The following is an 8,315-nucleotide window of genomic DNA, read 5'->3' as shown; positions in this document are numbered from 1 at the left end:
ATCCATCACTGTTTTTAAGAGTTTATTACCATGTTTCAAGCATGTGAAAATGTGTCTTTCATGCTTTGCTACACTTTCTCTCCTGTCAGTGGCCACCTTCCTGACTTCACTGTGTGTCTTGATTTGGGTTCTTTCAAAAGCAATTATTGAGAGGAGGAACTCGAGGTGGAAAGTAACCTATTTCGAAGGTGACCCTAGGAAGCATGGAGGGGGGATGGGAAATGAGACAGGGAAGGGAAGAGAGCTGATAAAGAATGTGTTGATGGACAGGTTACTGCCACTGGGGCTCAGTCTTGTTTGGGTCCTGGGACACACTGTGTAGGATTTACCTCAGGATTGTCCCACCAAGGGCCAGGGAAACTGGTGTGTTTCTCCAAGTGGTATCATTTATTAGTGGAGAGTTGTTCCCAGAGGTATGATGTCTGGGCACCTACAGCCTGCTCTTGTGTTCCTGAGGCTGGAGAGAGACTCTCCATTAGAAAGACATGAGTGCTTGGGATAGGAAGCCATTGTTGCACATAGGAAGTGCCCAACAAGGAAGAGGATGTGGTTGGGGACAGGCCGAGGGCATTTGGGCAGGGCACCAATGTAAAGCTTATTGGATTTTATTTTGGGTAAAAAAGACTCTTGGGAAATCACTGATGGATTCATCAACAAGCCCAAAACTTTGGGAACACTGAAGGTCTACGAGTCTACCCCTGCAGGACAACAGGCCTCAACTACCGGCTTTCCTCTCTGCCTCCAAAATGCACGAAGGCTGCTGTGCATGTGCCAGGAGGGATAGGACGCATACTGCAGGCGGACTGTCTTCTTGGCTGGCTTGGGCTTGGACTTCCTCCACATGACGGTGCTGGGATTCAACTGCATCACCACCGGCTATGTCTACACCCAAGGGATTGGAGACTCCCTGCTTAGCATCCTCAGGGCCCCTTCAGCTTTAACCGGCCTGCCGGGCACAATGCTCTTCAGCAGGTTCAGGGGCACTATGGCTTGATCAGCACAGGAATCACATCCAGCTGGTCCCAGGTAGGCTGTCTGACACTGCGTCTTCTTTGTCTTTGCTACCGGAAGTCCTTTAGATCTGACTGTTTTCTCACTCTCACTAAGCCAGAATTCTTCTTCCAACCACGCGTTGCTAAAAGAGGATGAGGTACATGTTTATTTCTTTGGAAGAAACATGAACCAGCCTATCCTTCTGGACTGCTCCTCCATCCATTGAAACAAAAGCACATTTCTGTTTGAAGGCAGGCAGGACCTGGTGCACCGAGTCTTACATCTCCACCATGTCGTTACTCTAGGGTATGATCCTGGCAAGAATCGGTGAGTATGGGTCATGTGTGACATGGGATTCTGCAGACTGTGATGATGTTGAGGAATCTTAGAGGCATTTGATGATTTCACCACTGTGCACTGTAAGTCTTTATCATTCATTCACCTAGAACATGTTACATGGAAAGAGCTGTCCTAGACACTGGAGGTACTAGCGTGGTTTCATCAGACAAAGTCTTAGCCCCACGGAGCATACACTCTGGATGGGAGGCCATTGAGTAAATAGTTAACTACAGTCAACAATACGAAGTGATCGGAGCTATGTTGGGGGGAGGGCAGAAGATTGAGGACATATGGGAGGGACACCAAACCTGGTCTTTGGAGTTAGAGAAGCCTTCCTAGAGGGAGGCACAATTGAGAGATCCCTGAAGAACAAGCTGGACAGGTGACATGGAGAAGAAAGAGTGCTCTAGACCAGACAGGCAGTTGTACAGTTGTACAAAGGCTTTTTGAAATGTGAAGACATGGAAATTTGGGGAAGTGAAAGCTATTTCCTAGCTGTCAAGCACATAAATGCTATAGATGGCATCTACATGAAAGGAGGATTTTGATCTGGATCCTTCTCCAGGGAGCTGGGGTGGAGGGACAGGAAAGAGGGCAGCTTGGTGGAATTCAAACCTTCCTTAGCTGCCTAGGGGAGTGGAGGGGAATCCTTTCTCAGGACAAGGTGCCTAACTTTGAGGCTCTACAAGCTTGCCTGCTCTAAGAAGCTGGTCTTGGAACTTTGCCACCAACCACATGCCGTTCATATGTGGCAGTGAGAACTTACCTAATTTGGTAAGGGTGTTTAGATTAAAAAAAAAATTTTTTTTAATGTTTATTCATTTTTGAGAGACAGAGAGAGACCTGAGCGGGGAAGAGGCAGAGAGGGAGACACAGAATCCGAAGCAGGGTCCAGGGTCTGAGCTGTCAGCACAGAGCCCGATGTGGGGCTCTAACTCACGAACTGCGAGATCGTGACCTGAGCCATAGTTGGACACTCAACCGACTAAGCCTCCCAGGCGCCCCTAAATTTTTATTAAAGTTTGATCAGTTGATGCATGGTGACTCCATCAGTGACATGTTGGGATCAGCAGTGATGGCAATGGAAACAGCTTAACAGCATAAGGTGTTTAGACCCAGCGATTAGACCTGCAGATTCCCAGCCTGGGCAGAATCTGGGCCTTGCTCTTAGACATGGGATCCCTGTTTCCACCCAAGCCTTGTTCTATCCCCCAAACCAGAGTCATCACCTTCAAAGCCCCTCCCTGAGGTTGCAGCCCAGAAACAGTGGATTCCTCAAGCAGGTCAGCAATGCAAGGAGTGGAACGTGTGGTAGTGGGTGGTGGAAGGTGTGGATCGAAAACCAAATCTATCTTCTTCATTCACTCAACAAACCTCATCTGCTAACTCTAGGTCCTAGGTTTCGGTAAGGTCCCTGACCTCTAGGGACTCAGAGCTTTACCTTCTCACCTCTGGAGCCACAGTGGAGTGAGAGCATGGGGCTGGGGGATATTTGCATTATTTTTGCCAGGGAGCACCAGAAACCCTTGGTCCACAGAAGCTTTGGAACACTGGGAGAGGGGAAATGAGGTTTTTGTAGATCAGATTCAAGAGATTATAGAACCATGGGCTAGCCTGGGAACCTCATTCCTCTGATGTAAAATATGTGTGTGAGAAAGAAATTGTGTTCCTAATTCTAAATGACTGATTAGAAATCTGTTCATTCATCTGGAGTTTACCTAACCTCTAAAATATTTTAAGGGGGACAGTGCCTGAGCAGCTCAGTCAAGTTAACTGTCTGACTTTGGCTCAGGTCATGATCTCACGGTTTGTGGGTTCAAGCCCATGTTAGGCTCTGTGCTGATAGCTCAGAGCCTGGAGCCTGCTTCAGATTCTGTGTCTCCCTCTCTCTCTGCCCCTCCCCTCCTCACACTGTCTCTCTCTGTCTCAAAAATAAACATTAAAAAAATTTTTTAAAAAGATATTTTAAGTGAAGTACCTGACAAGTAGATTATTTTTTTTTTTTAGTAGGGCATTTGGCTTGCACTTTTAGCCTTTAATTGCATGAACTACTGAAAGCAGATTGGCCATTTAAGATTTAGGCAATTCACATTGTGAAAATAAACTAGTTCGAGTGGGGGGGGTGGAGTGAAGTCCACTTGACTCTTCCTGAATCAAAGGAAATGATCACATTTGGAGAATGTGAAATATAATCAGAAATGCCTGTAATCTAGAGAGGCAGCATGACAGAAGCTTCCGGCTTTTCTCTACTGCAATAGTGGTTCTTTTTTTTTTTTTTTAATTCTTTAATGTTTATTTTCGAGAGAGAGAGACAGAGTGTGAATGGGGGAGGAGCAGAGAGAGAGAGAGACACACACACAGAATCTGAAGCAGGCTCCAGGCTCTGAGCTGTCAGCCAAGAGGCCAACACGGAGCTTCAACTCACAAACTGTGAGATCGTGACTTGATCTGAAGTCAGATACCCAACCAACAGAGCCACCCAGGCACCCTCACAATAGCAGTTCTTTTTTGCTAATCCTTGATGAGGATTCCAGAGACACAGAACACTCTTGACACTCATGAAGGAGACAGCTCAGGACTTGAAGCTAGCCTGCCTGATGATGTTGGAAGTCACCTACGTTCCCTGTGTCACCATTTCCTTCTCCATCAGACAGGGTGGTAATGAGAGTGCCTACCTGTCAGGGAGGTGACAAGCATAGGTGCTACTTATTAGAATGAATATGAGGTCTCATCTTCAGTCGTCATCATTACTCTATTTTGGCTGTATTTCTGGTGCTTTCACAAGCATTGCTGTGTAAGGGTGGGTGTGGGCTGGGCCACGAGACGGAACCACGATGCTGAGTGAAATGGATGCTGTGTGGTTCCTGCACACTCACTGCCCACAGGTGCCTTTGACATTTATTCCTAGCAGAATCACAAATGACCTTGGGGTTGTGTGCTGTTGAAACTGCACACGTGAAAAGCACCAGTGCCCAAAAGTATACCTTTCTTGTGTGTGGGTTGGCATGGTCAGCACGGTGAGGTCTCTGTGGTGACTGGTTCTCTCACCAGGACGGGTGGCCTGTGGCCTGCCTTGGCATTCGACTGGGTATCCCCAGGCCAGGTTCATCCGAGGCATTTGTTCAGTAAATACTTGTTTCCATTCTGATGGAAACTAAGTTACAGAACTCTGGCTACAACAAGACTGGGCACATTGCCCAAAAGTCACTTTGCTTTTTAAAATCTAGGAACTGTAACTCTTTATGCCTTCACTGTAGAAATAATTCTGTCAGTGCATAATTAGCTCTCACTTCTGTGGGTGCTTCCCATTGTACCACCGGGGCATTTTACAAATGCTTTCTACCTCTGTAAGCACTGCTTGCTAAGGGCTGGGGCTGGGGATTTGACTGGTAAGTTCTAGGTCAGAGTCTAGGGCAGGGCAAGGCCTTTGGCGGTCCACACCCCCAGAGACTGAGAGGCCATCCTGGGTGGTCAGTGTATCCCTGAGGCTGGGGGGCTGGCCACAGCCAGGTGGTGGCCACAGCAGGATGGCAAGGGCAGTGCAGGAGGACAGAAGGTCTGCCAGGGCTTTGCAAAGGCAGGTACTGAAGCAAGCATATTCAATCCAAATAATTCTTGAGTTCAGAGCTAAGTCCAGGAATCAGGGCAGGGGCAACCAGGAGGCCTCTATAGAGTCAAGGCTGGATCTCTGGGAGAATCTAGAATGTCAGCTGACTGGAAGACCTACCAGACAGACAGCAGCTGTGACAGTGCCCGTGCAGGCAGGGGTGAGAACCCCTAGCGTCATCACTCACAGACAGCAGTGGTTAAAAGTGTGGTTGAAAGTGGGGGTACGAGGAGAGAGGAGGCTAACCCTGCTGTGCTAAACCAGGAGCAATGAGGGAAAGTCTGGAATTGGAACTAGGTTGGAAGGTGAAGACGTTGCTCTCTGTCCTAACCATTTTTGGAATGGAGGCATCAGTAAATACACCCCACATGAAATTATATTGCTAGGTAGTGATGATGTGGTGATGGTGATTTAAAAAAATACTTACAACACCACAAATTATGACAGTAACATGCAGAAATGGCCAGGCATGATGCTACACACTTCACAACACCGTTTCATATAATCCTCCAGTGAGATAGTGCTCTAAACGTTCCCATTTCACAGATGAGGAAATAGAGCCACAGAAAGCTTCATTTATCCACAAGACAATGCCATTCAGTGTCAGAGCTGAAATTCTCTCCGCGGTCTCTGATACCTGTTTACATTTACTCTCCCCCAACACTGCTTCCCTGTAGGTCTCTGGTCCTTTGACCTCACTGTGACCCAGCTTCTCCAGGAGAACATTCCAGAAGCAGAGCGAGGGGCTGTGAATGGTGGGCAATGCTCCCTGAACTACCTCACGGACCCCATTCACTTTGTGCCTGTCATATTGGCCCCACGGCCTCAGCAGTTTGGCGCACTGGGGTTGCTATTTGTAACCATGGGGCACGTGTTGTACTTTTTTTTTTTTTTATGCGAGGAAGTATAACGTTACAAATGGCTATTCTCAGAAGACAGCGAAGAAGGGCACTTCAGTCTGACAGGTAGGCAGCACCTCTGAGTGCTCAGAGCTCCGGTAACCCTGTCCCCGTCTCATTCTGAGCGTTTGCAGTGATGTCCCCGCCTTGCTGCCGGGGACCTGCCTTGTTCTACTGCCCCATCGGAGAGCACCCGCATCAAATGCACCTTTGCAGCGATGGGTAGTTGGAAAGGGGTCTGACTCACCGCGTGCCTGTTAACTGAACCGAGATTCCACTCCAGACAGCTGGGAGGGGCTTGTTTTACTTTTGCCAACAGAGCAACTCAGTGTTCCCAGGTTTGTATTGTTCTTTGGGGTCTAAAATTAGTCAAAGTCTTTTGGACAATCTTAAAACTAGAGAGAGTGGAGCATGTTTGGTCTCAATTCCTTGGATATGGGATTTTATTTAAAAAATTTTTTTAAATGTTTGTTTATTTTTGAGACAGAGACAGAGCATGAATGGGGGAGGAGCAGAGACAGGGAGACAGAATCCGAAGCAGGCTCCAGGTTCCGAGCTGTCTGCACAGAGCCGGATGCAGGGCTTGAACCCATGAACCGTGAGATCACGACCTGAGCTGAAGTCAGACACTTAACTGAGTGAGCTACCCAGGTGCCCCTAATACGAGTTTTTTGTTTTACAGGTGGATTGAGAATGTTCTTTGATGTGGTAGGGGCTCCTCATGAGGCCTGAAGCTATTTATTGAAGAAGTAGATCATTGTAACAATCTAACTAGGGATCCAAACTAGGGATCTGATGGTACCCCAGGAGACTTGGGCAGGTTTGGCCTCAGTGAGCAAGCTAAGACTTCCGGTTCGGCCAACTCTGGCTAAGAAAAGCACAAATTTGTGATGAGCAAATTTTGAATTTCTGGCCGCTTACAATCAACAGTAAAACTAGCTTTTGAGAGGCTTAAAAGAAAAAGAAAAAAAAATATATATATATGCTTAAAATAACACTGAATTGCTGTTTTGTAAGTGTTGTAACATACAAGTTCACCTAGAAGTGAAAACAAGGAAGCTGGCAAATAAGCCTCTACAGGCCTGTATGTCTATCTGAGAAGCTTTGTGCGTGTGGGGTCTGGCCTGTAGCACACTCAGTAGCACCTGAGCGGGCCGGTATTGTTGGGAATGACATGTTCTTTTCTTTTTTTTAAAGTTTATTTTGAGAGATAGGGGGGAGGGGGATGGGAGCAGGGGAGGGGCACAGTGAGAGAAGGGGAAGAGAATCCCAAGCAGGCTCCGCACTGTCAGTGCAGAGCCTGCTGTGGCTTGAACTCACCAACTCTGAGATCATGACCTGAGCTGAAATCAAGAGTCAGATGCTCAACTGACTGAGCCACCCCGGGAATGACATTTTCTAAGACAGGGTTTCTTGGCCTCTGCACTATTGACATTCTGGTGCAGACAGTCCTTTAGGGTCTGTCCTGCACATTATAGGATATTTTGCAGCATCTCTGGCCTCTGTTCACAAGATCCCAGGAGCACCCCTCACCCACACAATTGTGAGAGTCAAAAGTGTCTTCAGACAATACAAAGGTCTCCATCCCAATACAAAGGAGGGGGAAAATGTCTTTCCCCATCCCATCTCCTCTAAAGAATCACTCCTTTTTTTTAAATATTTTTAATGTTTATTTATTTTTGAGAGAGAGACAGAGTGCGAGTGGGGGAGGGGCAGAAAAAGAGGGAGACACAGAATCCCAAGCGTGGCCCAGGCTCTGAGCTGTCAGCACAATGCCTGATGTGGGGCTCGAATTCACAAACTGTGAGATCATGACCCAAGCTAAAGTCGGATAACTGACTGAGCCACCCAGGTGCCCCCCCACCCCTTTTTAAGCTTATTTGTTTATTTTGAGATAGAGATGGAGAACCAGCGGGGAAGGGGCAGAGAGAGAGAGGGGGGAGACAGAGGATCCAAAGCGGGCTCAGTGCTTGACAGCAGAATCACTGCTTACGAGTAATGTCTCAAGGGAAGAATCCACCTATTGTTAAGAGACAAATGATAAAAAGTCATTGTTACCAGTAAGGAAACTACGAAAGGGGATTTTACACACAGATCTGCTTTTTAGACCTAAGTGAAATGAGGGAAGGGGAGAATTTTGTGGAATATTTTGCTTAACCTAAGGTAGTTTTTAAAAACTGTACTTTATGTAAAGTTCTGGTAATAGTTATGATGTCACCTCCCCCGCCCAGTCTTGGCTCTTCCATTAAAAGTGAAAGATTACTACAGATACAAGCGCGTGCGCGCACACACACACACACACACGCCCCATACTAAGTAGGTCAAGAAATCAGAAACATACGGACCTAGAAATCCATATGTCCTTCATAGGGATTCTTCATTAAGGAAGTTTTATTTTGTGGACCTGTAGCACACCAAGTCCCTGGATGATTCTAATGAACGCACAAGTACTTGCCCATAGTCTTAGAACAAAAGTA

Source organism: Lynx canadensis, chromosome A2 (assembly GCF_007474595.2).
Source record: "Lynx canadensis isolate LIC74 chromosome A2, mLynCan4.pri.v2, whole genome shotgun sequence".
Classification (NCBI taxonomy): Eukaryota; Metazoa; Chordata; class Mammalia; order Carnivora; family Felidae; genus Lynx; species Lynx canadensis.
Note: the sequence above shows the minus strand (reverse complement) of the source record.